Below are 17,597 nucleotides of genomic sequence, written 5' to 3'. Positions count from 1 at the left end.
GATTTTTTAGCATGTGTTGATTGTTTTTTTTTTTTTACTTTTTAGAGACCTTAGGATTGGATTGTGACTATTGTTTGATTTCTGATAAATTTTCATCCTGGCTGAATCACCAAGGCAGCCATGTAGAATGCAAGGTAAACCTACTGAACACACACCTAGTCAATTGGAAAAGATAGAAGCTGAAAGGTCAAAGTCGACAGGATCAAAAGCCTCAAAAGAACTTGAAACATCAACAATTTTACAATCTGAGATAGTAGAAATCGAAGTGAATCCAATGCAAGAAGTAGAATCAGGCTTAGTTTACTCTGGTCTAGAGATTATCGAAGTAGTTCACATAGAATCTGACACTGGTGAAGTTTCATATACTGAACTAACTGAACCAGACGTAGAACATCATGAGTCTGAAGTTTCTCAACCTGAATCACCTTCGGTTGTTTTAGCTCCTACTCCTGAGCCACCTTCACCTCGAAGGAAGCTGATAGTTACGACTGAATTACCTCCTCGGTTAATTAGCATTGAAGACGCTACCAAAGAGATATAAACACCTCATTCTCCATTTACTGGTAGTGAAAATTTAGACCAAAGAGTTCCTCTCCCTCCTTTTCGAATTGACCCTTGGTATTCTACCACTTTGAGTTTTTAAGGTCAGAATTTGTCACTGCCACGCATTCCTTTTTATTCAAGAGAACAAACTATGTCAGAAATTCCTATTGGGAGTGAAGCTATTGATTCATTTATGTTTACTAGCTCTCCGGAATCATTATTTTGTGATGGTCCATTAGTTCCTCCTAAATACCAGTCACTTACTGAGACCTTTTAAGGAGCTTCTTCTTATCCCCAACCTTGTACTTGGTCATCTAGTTTATCTACATCTATTATTTAAAGCATGACTTCCATGCTTGAAGCGCTTACGACATCAGATCAACAAATTTACATGGTTTCTGGTAATTCAAGTAACCCTCAAGTAACCCCCATTGGTGTTTATTATTAGCCTGGGGGTTTAACCACCTTATCCTCCACCTGAAAGACAAATTATTGCTGGTGGTCAACCTTTTACTAGAACGTATGATCAAATACCTCAACCCGGCCTAGGTCAACCTGTTGTAAATCAACCTTTACTTGGTACTCCTTATCCCGGGATGAACACTATTTGGAATCCTGCTTTTACTCAACAGTATGGTCCAGTTGCTCCACAAGTGACACTTTATCAACCTGTTCAGCCTACTGGACAAACTATTCCTCAAATACCTATTCTGGGTATTTCCGTACCTGTCCAGCAACCTGTTCAGGGGATTCCTCATATAATTGTCCAAAAACCTATCCAAGGAATTCCTCAAACACTTGTTCATCATCCAATTCAATGACTTGTTCAGAGTTCACCATAGACCCCTGCTCAAATTCTTGTTTTGTAGCTGGTTCCAAGTTCTCACTAAAAGAAAAAAAGGACATTGGTGAGGGTCAAAAAATGTCACCATAAGCTCATTGGTGATGGTCAAAAGAGTCTTTGTCACCAAAAAATGAATGTCACCAAAGGTGGCATCGCCAAAAGTATAGGTGTTGTGGTGACATTCAAGGTCCGTCACCAATAATGATTTATAATGATGGATAGTAACCATCACCATTTCATATGAACAATGGTGATGAACCTTAGCCTCTGTGACCAAAAACTTGAATGCCACCAAGGTGGCATCAACAAAGTTATAAGTGTTGTGGTGACACTCAAGGTCCATAAAAAAATAATGATTATAATGATGGATAGTGACTGTCACCATTTCATATGAACAACAACGATTTATTGTGATGGACCTTTCATGGCCATCAGTGTCGTTGACCATCACCATTTCATATTTTGGTGAGGGTCAAAAAATGTCACCATAAGCTCATTGGTGACGGTCAAAAGATCCATTGTCACAAAAAATTGAAGGTCACCAAAGGCCACATCGCCAAAATTGTGGTGTTGTGGTGACATTCAAGTTTTGTCACGAATATTGATTAGAATGGCAGATAGTGACTATCACCATTTCATATGAACAACAATGATTTATGGTGATGGACCTTTCATAACCATCACTATTGATACATATATATGGCGAAATCCATTGACCATCACCATTTCATATTTTGGTGAGGGTCGAAAAACGTCACCATAAGCTCATTGGTGATGCTCAAAAGAGCCTCCAGAAAAAATTGATCGTCGCCATTCCATATGAATATTAGGGCATGATGGAATCGAACCACCAACCTCCTACTTGTAAAGCAGGTGCTCTTCTATTGAGATAGCACCCTTTAAGGAATTAGACTTTAAAACTTTATAAATTGTAAATTCTACAACTTTCAATAAATTATAAAACTATGTAAAGTCTTCGCAAATATTTTACTAAACAAGCAAAATAGCTTTGAAGTTGTAGGTCCCTACTTGATTGTCATGGAAGTTATGAAAAGTGGGTTCAGAGAAAAATAGTTACGTATATGATACTCAATATGTTGAGTTGAGTACTCAATTAGAAGTGAAACTTTAAAGACATTTATAACCTATAAATGACCTATAATTATCAAACCTAAAATCTGCAATTACACCATAGATTGATTTCTGAGTTTGTGAATCATGTAAGTTTGTTGTGATAGCATAAAAATATGCCTCTAGAAAACTGATTTTTCATCCCAAAAATTTAAAAACAATGAATATATATGATTCAATTATGAATAATGAGCTACATGCTTGAATCCTACCAGATATGGGGTCTAGAAAACTAATTGAGAGTGCTCGTTATTAATTAATTCAAGATATCAAAATACAACGATCAATAACAATGATTTTGAAATGTAACCACTAAATAGATGTTAAAATGCAAGCATAAAGTTTGGCTAATATCTGTTACACCAACAAAATATCCAAGGGGCATTCAAAAACTTATAAATCCACACTAAGCACAAGTATCCAAAGATGAAATTGCATGGATACGAGGAAAGTACTCTCTACCTCTCAATGATAACTCTGTCCTCCCACAAGTACTTCAACTAGCAAAGGGGTGTGAAGACAAGAACCTCAAAAAAAAAGAACTACACAGTACAAGCATACACTTCATCCCCCCTCCACCTTTATAAAATAGATCTAGGAGGATAACAAAAAGATCCATAGAGAATAGGATTAAAGTGGGAAAAATAAATATGATAATAAAAAAATAACCAACAAACACATATTTCATTAAAATTGGAAAAGTTTTATTACAAGGACATCACTAGAATTGGGTTTTTTTGTTACTTTGAAATTCTAGATTTAATGAAATATGTGTTAACAACGAAATCTACTAATTTGAACATGTGTCCACATGTACTCAAAGATTAGAGGAAACAAAAGATCCCAACATGATTGATTATGCACTTGATAAAATGGCATTTACATCTTTAGTAAAAATGAAGAAAACCTCGGCCTATTTTCTATTGACCTTTGGAATAAATCCTCTATGTATGGCATTGGGGTTTTGTGCTACACTCTATGCTTACTCTCCAACATAAAAACAAGATGAGTTACGGAGCATCAAGTCCATGCCAATGAGATTGGCAAAGATTTTGCCAAATTTAGAAGCCTAGTTTTTTTCCTTTTGGTAGAGATTCGGCCAAATTTAAAGGCCTAATTTTTTTCATGTTGGTAGAGATTTTACCAAATTTGGAAGTCTAGTTTTTTTCATGTGCCTAAAATGTAAGTAGAAGAAGATTATAAACCAGGTCACCTTTTCTGCAGATCAATAAAAAAAAGTTTGAGTGCATATTAAACAAATAAATAAGTTGGCTGAGTTAATCAAATATTTTATAATAATGGTCTCCACTATGAATCCCCCAATCCAAATGACAAGAGTTTCCTGCATATCCACCTTGCATAATTGGAGGGTCACCAACCTAACCTGTATAACATTATCCATCAATATACCAAAATCATTAGGTATATTGTTCAAAAGATTATAGATTCCAATTTACCCTAATGTTGTCCACATAAACTTCATATTGAAATCACAAGTACGAACACTTTGATAAAAATATTGATCGTAGTAAAAGGTGGGAATCCAAATCATATTAGTATTATTGGTGTGGTAACAAGAAAGAACAAATAGGTAGAAGAGACAACTTTGCTACACATGTACCTATTTGTACATACAACATACACAAATAAGCATGTGATTGATGTCAACAATTGTTTTGGAAGGAGCAGGATGGCTAGGGTTTTCCTTGGTGCAGCCGTCACACTGCAGATATGCGAAGGGGCAGAGATAGCAGAGAAACCCTGGAAAAAATCGACCGCCGGATCAACCGAGTTGTACACGCCGTCATGGATTTGGTATCGCAGCGGAACAGGCCACAATCCCTCTACACCAAATCGATCCCCGGAGGCTGATTGGTCTGCTTACAGGGCATGGACGAGCCCTCATTACCTGTTTAAGGGTTATTTTCACTGTAAACCGTTTTCTCTTATGGTAACAGGTCCCGGCATGAACGATACAGCCCGTCATCGACCAGATACGCAAACGAAAACAGAATACCGTCTTGATTCGGTGCCATTAAGTGTGTATAATGGCAAGGATGAAGCGGACTGGCCGGAGATGGCCGTGCGAGCGGGAGACAAACAGATTGCTGCTCCCCCATCTCCCGAAGGAAGAACAAGGGGCGGCTCAAATCTGACACCAGAACCACTACGGCTGCATCTGGTAAAAGAAAGAAAGCCCTTTTATGCGGAAGGAAGGCATACAAACCCCAGAACCACCATCGATCCGCCAGATCCGAAGAACAATCATGCAAATCGGGGCTTGGTTAAGGCTGATCCGTCAGATCTGAAACAAATTTTTATCAGATATGTAGAAGGCAGACACTATTGTGTACAAATCAAGGAAGGGATGGATGTTCTGCAGTTAAAAGAGCAGATCCAGAACAAACTGTGAACTCCGGCAATATACCAAAATCTTTTATTCTCAGGACTCGGCATGCAGGACCAACACACTTTCCAGCACTATGGAGTTGTTAAAGATTCAACCATCATCCTCAATCTGAGACTTCGAGGCGGATGCAAGGGATCCAACTCAAAGAATACAGGCTCTTTCCGCGATGCAGTCAAAGGAAAGGAACCACTGCAACACAGATTAGCACCCACACCAAAGCTTCCAGGGCCCTACATTGTGGAACAGAGGCCAGAATCACCTATGCTTACTGTATCATTGCCGGAGGTAACAGATCTATACACAGATTTAATTCACAATGCTGTTATATGCAAATTTAACGGTTATTGGCCCAAAGCTGATGCACTGCATCAATGGGTTTTTACTACATGGACATCCAAATGTGAAATATATCTATGCCCTAAGGGATTCTTCATAGTCAGATTTAGCACAGAACTGGAACGAGACAATATCATTAATCAGGGGCCTTGGTTTTGGGGCAATGCTGGTCTCTTTATCACCCCCTGGTTCCCAGACTTTGATGCCAATACCATGGTGGTTTCGATGATGCCAGTTTGGGTAAGGCTACATAACCTCCCACTGCATTTCTGGCACCAAAAAGCATTAACAACCATTGGGAATTCCTTATGAAAACATCTTAAAATAGATGAGGACAGAGCTAACCGGGGAATTTTCACATATGCCAGAATATGTGTAGAGGTGGATCTAAGTCAAGGACTCCCAGATCACATCACATTGAATTTTAATAATTCACTGTGGACGCAACAACTTGATTACGAGAACACGGCTTTCAGATGTCGCGGTTGCTTGCAGACAGGGCACCTTCAATATGCATGTCCACTGTCTAGTAAGGAGCCTAAAGGGAACAAGAAACAACAGAAAAAACCAAAAGGTTGGCAGCACACCGAACCACTGGAGGAGGAAGCACTGAACACGGATCCCACAGACGTACAAAGGAGACAGGAAAAAACGCAGGAGGAGAACACCGAAGGGCCCAAATTGGAGCCAAATAGCTTGGTACGGCAGCAAGAATTACAGCTGGAAATAAGCGGAGCCAAACGAGCACATAGCTCCGAAGGATCGGACTCGGATAAAGAACAACCAGTGTACACAGAGGAAAACCAACTTGCCATAATTGTCCCCACTCCCAACGCTGGAGTCTGGCGTAAAGTAGAGAAGAAAAAAGGAAGGAAAATATAGGCCTGTAGACACAACTTTTTCTATTATTTCTGTTGTATTCCTGTCATTACAGGAACAGTCTTTTGCCCCTTTGTGTTTTCATTTCTATTTGTTGCCTATCATTACAGGAATAGCCATATGCATATGCTTCAAGCATCTACAAAATGTAATTTTATCAATATGAATAAAATTACGATTTTTTCTTACGAGAAAAAAAAAATAAGCATGTGATTGAGAAAACAAAGTACTTAATCCTTATAAATTCACTCACATGAATGTTTGATGCAGGTGCAGGGCAATGAGTCTAAATCATCTCCTTAGAAAATCCTACTACAAAAATTGGAACTACATCTCTTTAGTGTATCCAAGCTCATCAAGATGGCTTTCCATTTTTTTATTCATTGGTGGTGGATCACATCTCAAGATCTCCAATTGAACACACATTCAAACTTTGCTACACATGTTCCTACTTGTACATACAACATACACAAATAAGCATGTGATTGAGAAAACAAAGCACTCAAGGCTTATAAATTCACTCACATGAATGTTTGATGCAGGTGCAGGGCAATGAGTCTGAATCATCTCCCTAGTAAATCCTACTCCACTTGTCCATCCTTCAGGTGGTTTCCAAAATTTCATACAACAAACTAAGAGGAAAGGAAATACATTACAAGGAAATAACAAAATTTGTTCAAAAAAGGCAACAAATTATTAAAAACAAAATTCCAAAGAAGTATCTATACCTGATTAAAAACATGGTGGCAGTGGAAAGTGAAGATCTGTTGAGGTGAGTATAAATGCTAGACAATGGGGTCAGCAGACCTCTCCGACTTTGAGGGAGAATCTCAAAATATGCATGTTTAGCATAAAGAACAATTGAGCCAACCCTTGAGTCTAACTCTTACATCTATCTATTGCAACTCTAGAGCGTATTTGAATTTTGAAGTAGTATAAGCTACAATTTTTGAAAAAGAACAAAATTTGTTCACACTTTGAAATGCTATACATATCCAATATAGAATGGGGACTTTTAAAAGTTTTTTTTTTTGAATTTTATTACGAGTGCTTATTGATGTAGTTGTTACAACTTGGATTTCTTCTAGGTTATTACATCATCATTCTCGGTCTTAATTATCTTCTTCTTCATCTTTTTCTCATAGTGCAAAAGGAAAGCTTTCATAACATATCCTCAATATTTCCTAGAACTTTTCCTTGGAAATTTCCGAACAAGCTTTGACTATAAACCACTTTTAGCGAGAAAATGTGCTTTGGCTCTTTGATAGTCACCTTGAAACTCATTGCAAACTACACTTGTTCAAAAAAGGCAACAACAACGATGGGTGTGGCAGGTGGGTGGGGTGAATCAGTATTCCTTAGCAATTAGCACTTTTAAATATTTTCATAGCATTAGTTAATTTTCAATTATCATTAATGTTTATGCAGTAACAACAGTGAATAAAAGAACAAAAGAGGAACAAAAATTTTACGTGGAAAACGCCCTACGGGTCAAAAACTACCGAACACTTTTCTAATAATTCTTTAATCTTCAACTCCAATTGAAAAGGAAGATCCAACTTCCTAGAATATAGAAAATCATTCTTCTCCAGCTCCCACTAGATGGACACTCCAACGCCTAAGATTATTTAGTAGTCAACTGAACGGATGCCCCAACACCCAATGAGCTACAACTCACGCTAGCACCACCCTACCACCCCGAAGTTTTCATAGGCTTGAACTTGTTGGTGACTTCATGCACCAGCCTAGCACCACCCTACCACCCTATAGAAGAATAGAGGAAGAATGGACTCCTGTACCAAGGAAAATGATCCACTTTACAATGATATAGAATGATGTAGAAGAAGAAGACACACTAGACCATAACCCTAACTATGACAGAACCACCTAATAATGATCCTAGACCTCCCGACACTGCCTCTTCAACTCTTGGTAGATAGATAACTGTATAACTTTTACAATGACTATGTACATGATTGTATGCAATGCTTCCCACTTGAAGACTTCATATGGTGAACTTCTCATTGTTGTTCTACACCTTGGTTGTTTCTCTTGTCATGCTACCCTTTCTCACTCTTCAGAACATTAGATTATGCATTGAGTCTTCTCTTAATGAATATATAATACCTACAAAAAGTCTTCAAGGAAATACCCATGACATGATAATAGAAAAACTTACCTCATCCTCTAGAGCATATGTTAGTGCTAAAATAAATCAACAAATTAGAATACAAAGAACCTAATGCAATTAAGAAATGAACATGCATATACAGAAGATAATTACCTGTAGCTTACCTCTGTTGCGTCATTTTGCTGCACCTTGCTCTTTGCTGCCCTAGAAAGTCTAGTCATTTGCACCCCTTCACAACACTTGATCTAGTTTTTCTTGCCTTCTAGGAGCACGATATTTAATCTGATGTATCTCTATGATTTCAGATCCCCAATATGTGATCTTCGATCATGTAGTATCCATCTGATTCTTCTTTCCAATGCCATAGGTCTGATTTGATTTGGACTCTTCAAGACAAAGTTATGCCCAATCTCTCACAGTGACCTAATTATGGACTAGTTTAGTAGAGCGAACTTGTATGGCATGCCATGTGTCACTGTTTCCTCCTTCGGCTCTGAAATTGATATACAGAAAACTAAAGTTCGCGCACTATTTGCCACTTTTTACAGAATTCCAATCCTCTTCTCAGAGAGAGAGAGTTATGGCGATTTTCCCAATGTCACTTCTTTGAGATGAAATTCGGGAGCCTGCAAAAGCCCTAGCTTTCACAGATCATATCTCTGAAAATATAGTGAACCAAGATCTGAAATTCATTCACGATGTTCATCAGGATTGTAAATCAAATGGGTTTTCATTTCAGAATCTAAGACTTCGCATAAATGAAGTTGTAGCGAAAATGTCACAATCACTACATTTGGAGGATATATGAGATTTCTTTTTATAAAGTTGAGAGGGGCTTCTATAGAGAATGTTGGAGGGATTTTAGGAGCTTAAAAAATTATTAATTAATGATTATTCAATGACCAAAACCAATTATGAGTGCCATGCCACAACCCCATAGGGTTTTAGCCCACTAACTGGGGTTACTAACTTCAAACATGAATATCTCTCAAACCGTGAAGAATCACCTGGCGTGCCATATATCAATGGAAACATCTCAACGAGTAGAATCTATCTTGAAGATCCTTGAAGATCCTTAGATCATCTTTAGATCAACACTCTGTCTCTATTTCTATCAACCAACACATTTGGTTTCCCTTGTGGCAGACCGAGGTTGATATACTTTCTACAAATGATCTATCAGTGGTGTATCTTGAATTTTCAAGGTAATACAAAAAAATAGATATGAGATTTATAAGTTAATAGATATGGGATTTCAAGTTGCTAGTTATGAATATATGCATGTCTATTTTGGATTAGGGCTTCCAGTATTTTAACTTAATTATCAACAATCATTATGTGTATGTTAAAGATTTAACCTCCCCAAAATATTCTCAAATATTCGTAATAGTATTCACAGATCAAAGTTTGAGATTTATCTCAAAAGTAGTGATGTTCTTTTTATCCTTTTAATTAAATTAATTAATTTTAAAAAATAATGTCAACAACTGGAAATTTCAGCCTAAAAGTGGCATGTTAAAGAAAAATAATAAAATAATAGTTAAACTAATAATATAAAAGTTGAATTTTGGAGGAAAAAGAAGAAAACTAATTTCTTTAATAGTACTTTTGGCTTATCTCCTTATATGTTTACTCAAATTTTAAGTGTAGACACTCGTTGATGCAGAATTAAATTATGCATCCAACGAATACTCATTATACATGCTTTTGAGAAGACCCACATTGATAAAATTGAAAATAAATTAAAAAGTGTGTCATACATGTTTTTTAATGTATCTCCAATTTTATCAATGCGAGTCTTCTCAGAAGTATGTATAATGGGTTGTTGTTGGATGTGGAATTTACTTTGCATTTACCGAGTGTCTACACTTGCAATTTGAGTAAACTTATAAAGAGATAAGTCAAAAATATAATAAAAAAATTAGTTGTTATTCTTTTCCCTCCAAAATATTTACGTGTACCTCATGTTAAATTTAAAATATTTTAGTTGATTTATATATTATGACATGGAAATTACATGAAAATTCCATGGGCACTTTTACGCTGAAATCTCATCTAATAATTATGGTTTTATAGACATGTGGTATTGATAAGTCATGATATTGGTCCATGGTACTATAACAAGGACTCCTTATATGCTAAGGATTTTACCATAGACATGTGGTATTGATAAGTCATGATATTGGTCCATGGTACTATAACAAGGTCTCCTTATATGCTAAGGATTTTCATGGTAAAATTGAAATTACATATTTTTTTTAATTAATAATAAAAATAATTTAAAATAAAGTTATAATTTAGTTAATTTTATGAAATAAGTATTTTGATGTTTATCATTGATTATGATGTTTATTCTTCATTAATATCAATCAATATTTACCAACCATTTAACTTATATGCCTAAATTAATTTAACGAATATTTAATTTAATTTAATTTAATTTACTTTCAAAGTTCAAGTATGATAAATCATGGTCATCATTATTCCTAGTAAACATTAAAATTTATGAATTATTTGTTTTGACGTAGCCTAATTTATAAACGATATGACAATTTTCACGACTCATCAAACTCTCACAAAATATTTAAAAACTTGAATTTACACTGTTTAATGTGTATAATTATTCATTCGAGCGCCAGAAGGGTTTTTCAAGGTGTTAAAGCCATTTATGCATTCAAAAATATATTTTAAATAACAAAAAATTGCATTCTTTGTTTGAAATTGTATCACTATAATAAAATTGTTAAAAACAATAAAATTAAGATGAAAGTTCATGAATTTTTTTTTTCTTTGTTAAAAATAATAAAAAATTTATTATAGAAAATTTGAAGAATAATTTACTTATTAGAGAGTTCTCTACTAAAGGGAAAGAATCGCCCGGACAACCAAAAGTGGCCGGAATTCAGGGAAAAAAATTTCAATAAATCTTGTACATGTAGTGTTTGAATCTTGTACATGGTGGAAATGGATTAAGCACCATCAAAAACCTCCAAGGCACTTAAAATTATGAAGTTTAACAGTTCTGATTTAAATTTACAAAAATCCCTACCAGATTTTTTCAAAATATAATTGGTATTTCCATATCTTCCCGGAAAAAAAAAGCATAATCGTTACACAGGGCGATTAGATATGCTGAAAATTCTTTTAAGGCTATAAACACTGTACACTAGCTTTTTTAAATATGTAAAAATATTTGACCTAAATTTCAAAACAATCAAACTTAATGAAATTCCATCCGTTATTCCCATTGCTTCTTATCTATCAAACCCTTGTGGAAATGGGATTCACAATTGGTTGGAAGCCTTGCGGGGACAAATGGCATATTCAATTATTAACGTATGGTAATGCACCTGGTGTGGGATTCACAATTGGTAGGAAGCCCTGCGGGGACAAATGGCATATTCAATTATTAATGTATGGTAAAGTACATAGCAAAGTCTCGCTTGCCCCCGCAGAAAATGGAGCGCAGGGTGGTTCTAAAGGCGCCAGCCACAGGCATACTACCAGACCCTTCTTTTCCAATCACCGCCTGTTCATTTCCCGTCACAACCAGTTCATCCGCCACGTTGATGGGCACATTTAGCACGCCGCTGAAACCCGTTCGTCCATCTTACATAGTTGGTATTTACGGAAACGTTCCAGATTTCGAAGTGTATGTGGTTTTTTTAAACCAGACTCCACAACATGAACACGTGCGAAATACCCTTTTATTTAGCTTGCTAATGGTGATGAGCACGTGCGAAATATACACCTTTTCCGAATCACCGCACGCCAATTATTTATCATCTTATAAACAGGAGAATAATCCAGATGTATTCGGCGCTTTGATTGATCTAGCAGACTAGCAGTATCAGAGCTTTGAGAAAAAGTAAGTTGCAGCGGAAATTTTGGTGATTTATAGGAACAATTCCGTTTGCCCGCTATGTCGTTAAGTGCATCTGTAGCTTTCGAGTTTGTACGCGTTCAGAAAGACTCTGAATCAAAGTGGACCAGCCGTAAATTGCACTACTGGTTTGGAATTCGGCCCTGGAAAACAGCTAGCCAAGCCGAGAAGTATGCTTTCTTTTCCAAACGCCTTGAATTTGTCTCGCAATTTTATTTTTAGATCGACTGGTGAAATATGCAGTTTTTCCTTAAATTTGTCTTCTGTTCTTGTTTGGGAAGAATGTTTTCGCTCATGTTGTATGCATTTTTGATGAATGCAACAGTGCAAGATATGTCACGGATAAAACCACAGATGATGCAAAAGGTGCTTTCGTCAATCGCACTTTCAGAGGACAAGCAAGGGGATTTGGCTCATGTCAATCATCCGGCCAAGGGCTTTAGTGGACGCTCTGAGGCATCCAGTCACACGGAAATGATGGAATTATTTCCCGTATGCACCGGTTTCGGTTCAAGCAACAGAGTTACAGAGAGAAATGCTACCAGGCCTTTTGCAATCAGCCAAACTGCTCCGGTTTCGAGGTATTTTCATGTCCAGACATTTGTAATTTGATATATTTGCTAATTCTTGATAGCTGAGCGACCTTAAATGTATGATAAGGTTAACTTTGTGTTTTGCGCACTATTTGCAACAGATCAGTTCCAGCAAAAACCCCCGAGCAGCAGTCCACAGGTCAATTTGTTATTTTTTATAACGGAATGGTGAATGTTTACAACGTGCCGGCTGAGAAGGTATTATTTCCATCTGAGCAACAAATTTAATACATTCACAACAAATTTCGTATATATTTTTGACTAAACGTTTGCATCTTTAGTCCTCTTGGCGTTCTTTAATTTATTCGCAGGCTTATTTCGTCATTTTTGTTGCAGGCTGAAGCCATTATTAGGCTTGCCGGCTCTATAAGCTCGAACAAGACAAGAACACCTCAGATTGATATCAGCAAAATCCAACAGATCTTGAAACCGCTGCATCATAAGCCTGCATCGAACGCTGACAACGAAGATCAGCCTGAAAGACTTCCCGTAGGTAAGACGCGGATCGTAAAATATTTTATATTGACAAATGTGGTTCATACTATTCCACAGAATGTGAAAAGCGATAAAGAAAGGTTTTCAAGATTGAAAATTGTCTTTAACATTGTTATTAACTTTTTTCGCGCGCAGGCCTGCAAATTGTCCCCAAATTATCTGTGCAACATTTCCTTCAAAAGCGAAAGGAGAGGTAAATAAACTCTATATGATTTTTAAAAATTATGTATATTCAGAAAATTGAATAGCAAATCTAGCATTTAAATCAATTACGATAATTATATTTAGTGTAAATTTAGATGACTGAGTAGGCAAATGTGTATTAAAAGGATGAATTTTTTTTGGTACAGAATTAACAGAGTGTCTCCTTACACCACGATGAAGCCAGCGACATTGCCTCGGAAAGCCAGGAAAGATTCAGACGACCAGGTCATCTTCTTGTTGGCTTGCTCATCACAATGATTTTCAGATGTCGGTGGATGGTGTTGACCATTAATGGCATCACACCGCATTTTCTAATCTTTTAACCAAATTGTTTCCATCGACATTAATTTGAGCGACCGAACGCGTTTTCTCTCGAGTACCACCGTGAGCAGAAGCAAGCACCGCCTCCACTCTCAAATCGTTGGGGTTGTTAGCCTGAAAGTGCTGAGAAATTTCTTTATTTAGCACCATTCGTTCTGCATAGCCAATATCATAAATATTTATTTTTATTAAACTTAGTTACACTTTTATTGTGGATGGTAAGATTACCATCGTAACATTAATGATTAGATAGGTATTCATTCATTTATTGTAAAAAGATTATTCATAATTTTATACAAAATAAAAATATAAAGAGTATATCTTGATTGAGAGGGGATCTTATAGGTCACGTAAAGAGGAGAAAGTTGGTAATATTGATAAATATGAAAAAATTTCTATTTAATTTTGATGATAATATTACAGGTTAGAACAAGTCCATTACAAATCTACTAATATTTAATTATTTTTTAAACATATAAATTTCATCAAAATCTCAATAACGAAATTTGTTATGTAATATAGATTGATTGGGTGATTTTTGATAGTGTAAAGTTGTCATCAACTACAATTGCACCCTCATTTTTATTTGGTTTATAATTATACGTTATTAACATATAAGTCCAACAACTTTTTCAATTCGTTTATAATCATGCGCTATTAAGGAAATCTAAGTACTTATTTTTCAATAAAATAGAGTTATCGTAGACAAAGCGCAATCCAATGTTTATGAGTTTCATATATCAATAAAATAAAAATTTCACGTACCTTACTCTTATAAATTATAAATTCCATGGGAATTTAACGAAATTTGTTATGTAATATAGATTGATGTGGTGATTTCTTTAACAAGGTAAAGTTGTCATCAACTACAACTCTATCCACGTTTTAATTTTGTTTATAATGCAACATTAACTTTATGTCTACCTACTTTTTCATTTCCTTTTCCATTATGCAATATTAAGGAAATCCAAGTACATATTTTAATTTGGTTTATAATTATGTAACATTAACGTACAAGTCCGATTATCCTTTCAATTTTTTTATAATAATGCAATATTACTTATCTTTTCAATTCTTTTATAATTATGCAATATTAACGAAATCCAAGTATATATTTTTAAATAAAATGAAGTTAAACAAACTCATTGATTTATTTCTTTTCTTTTCTTTTAAAATCAAGTAGATTCTATTCTTAATCCCATACAACATAGGGAAACCAAACCAGTGACTAAAATGTATACTATAAATCCAAAAAATTACATACATATTGTAATAGATAAGAGTATGACCAAAATCATTAGAATATAAAGTATAACAAAAAACATTTGAGTAGCTAGGTTGTGGTAAGCTTGCAGAAAGTATATAAGTGTTGAAAGAGACTTCATTAGAAAATGATGAGAGTGTTGTAAGACACAAAGAAACCAATGTTAATCATAATGTAGTAGACACACCAATTGATGTTGCAAGGTCTTTGGGAGGGGCATACCAATTGGGGGGTCAGAAGTGTCTGGAGGAGCCTAGGTGAAGAGGTTTGAAAGAACCATGGAGTTGCACAGGGAGACTAAGGGGGAGGAGGAGATGGTTGACTTGGGTCTAGAAAGATGAAGGTTATTTTGTGAGCATGCTAAGTTGGCTAAATTCTCAATAGGTTGATTATTAGAGCGAAAAACATGAAGGAGGATGACAGAGCTATTGGAAGCTAGAAGAATGGATATGTGGTGAAGGAAATTCTCTAGGCACCAACATTTGGATAGATTGTCAATAGAAGTGTTCGAAATTTTTTTTATTGATGGTGGAGATGACTAAGAAAATTGTTGAACTCAAAAAGACAATAGAGGATGAATGCTATTCAGAAGAACCAAATGCCTTTTGGCATTGGAAACAGCACACAGTTGAATTACCATACAAAACAGAGTATGCTGGGAAGCCATGCAAAAGCAGAGCATTCCCAATGAACAAAGAGTACAGGGAGTTATGTGAAAAATCTGACATTCCTTGGAACTGTTGCGGATTCTATGTAAATAAAAGATCAGAACAGCTTAGAGGCATCCCAAGGCTTATAATCAATTACAAACCTCTGAACTCTGTTCTCGCAGATAATACATATCATATCCCCCACAGAGGTGATTTGATAGGGAGGATAGCGAGAGCAAAAATATTTTCAAAATTTGATTTAAAGTCAGGCTTTTGGCAGGTCGCCATTTCTGAAAAAGATAAGTTCAAAACAACCTTCAGCGTGCCTGCAGGACATTACGAATGGAATGTAATTCCTTTTGGATTGAAACATGATCCCTCTAAGTTCCAAAAGGTGATGGATTCCATCTTCAAACCTTACTTTGATTGGCTCCTGGTCTATATTGATGACATCTTAATTTTTTCGAAAAATATTCAAGATCATTTCAAGCATGTGCAAGCATTTGTACAGTTGGTAAAAAGAAATGGTTTGGTTTTAAGCAAAAATAAAATAAAGGTATTCCAAACCTCTGTAAAGTTTCTTGGCCATACCATATTCAATGGCCAAATATCCTTGCAGAAACATGCATTAGAATTCTCTGAAAAATTCCCTGACATTATTATTGATAAAACCCAGCTTCAGAGGTTTCTAGGATGTCTAAATTATGTGAGTAACTTCTATCAAGATTGTGCAAAGGATAGAAGTTTGTTAAATCAAAGGCTCAAGAAAAATCCACCACCATGGACTAAGGCCCATACCAAAGTTGTTTAACGAATCAAAGGTAAAGTCAAGACACTACCTATCCTTTATGTAGTTGATGACAATGCTTTCAAGATTGTAGAATAAGATGCAAGAAATATTGATTGGGGAGGCATTCTCAAATAGGAAAATGAAGGTGGAAAACAAATTGTACAGTTTGCTTCAGGAACTTGCAACGGAACAAAATTATTCTACTATAGAGAAGGAAGTTAAAGCCACCTGGAACTGTATAAATAAATTTGAGGTAAATCTTGTAAATAAAATATTCCTGCTAAGGACTCATGCCTCGGCTATGAAAAAAGTCTTAACCAAAGATATTAAAAAACCAGGAGAAGCCAAGTTTGCTCAATGGGAGGCTTTGTTTGCCAACTTTGATTTCGAAGTGGAGCATATTAAAGGGAAAGAAAATTATCTACCAGATTTTCTCAGTAGAGAATTTATTCAACCAGCTGAACATGTGATAATAATAGTAACAAAATGGGATCAAGGCCAACAAAAGAAGTACTTAGAACAATTCTAGATAATCTCAGTTGGTCAGAATACAAAGAAGGTTGGAAGCCCACTTGGCAATTAAGAAATACAAAAGTATTAGATGCTAATCTCCAAGCACACACTGATATATTACATCTAGTACCTGAAAGAAGAGTGTACCCAAAATGGAGCAGATGGATCCACGATATGGTCTATTCCAACAGCATGAATGCTGCAAGCCAGGCACAAGATGCTCTTCTACATGACTTTCATGGTTTGACTATGATATGGTCACATGGGGGAAGCAGAAGTGGGGTCTATGAAATATATTTTTCAATAAATTGAATTAGGAACACTTCTTGGCCTTTTCCAACGCATAATGCAGCACTATGGCCCAAAAAGGACCCCAGCCACATCTTTCCAGACATAGTCTATGATTTCGACATCTATAAAAGATTATGGTGGGACATATTAAATAAAGACAGTAAAGAAGAAAACCACTACACCAAGATAAAGTTTGGGACCATAGGAATCATGCAACGGAACCAAAAAAGTGATTGGATGCGGGATTGGTGGACTGATTATGGTATGAACAGAACAGGCATAGATCTTGTTTACCATGAATCATATGTTAGAATGGGTT

At 35.9% G+C, this 17,597-nt stretch overlaps 1 pseudogene; it reads left to right on the top strand.

The window, feature by feature from the left end:
- Positions 1–12,196: 12,196 nt before the first annotated feature.
- On the top strand, positions 12,197–13,707 carry LOC149203131 (protein TIFY 10b-like; annotated as a pseudogene).
- Positions 13,708–17,597: the final 3,890 nt, after the last annotated feature.

The sequence above is a fragment of the Pinus tabuliformis genome, chromosome 2_1 (assembly GCF_031772625.1).
Source record: "Pinus tabuliformis cultivar Carrire ecotype Pingquan chromosome 2_1, CPIR1, whole genome shotgun sequence".
Lineage (NCBI taxonomy): Eukaryota > Viridiplantae > Streptophyta > Pinopsida > Pinales > Pinaceae > Pinus > Pinus tabuliformis.
The sequence above is the reverse complement of the archived record's forward strand: the minus strand, read 5'-3'. Positions and strand labels throughout refer to the sequence as shown.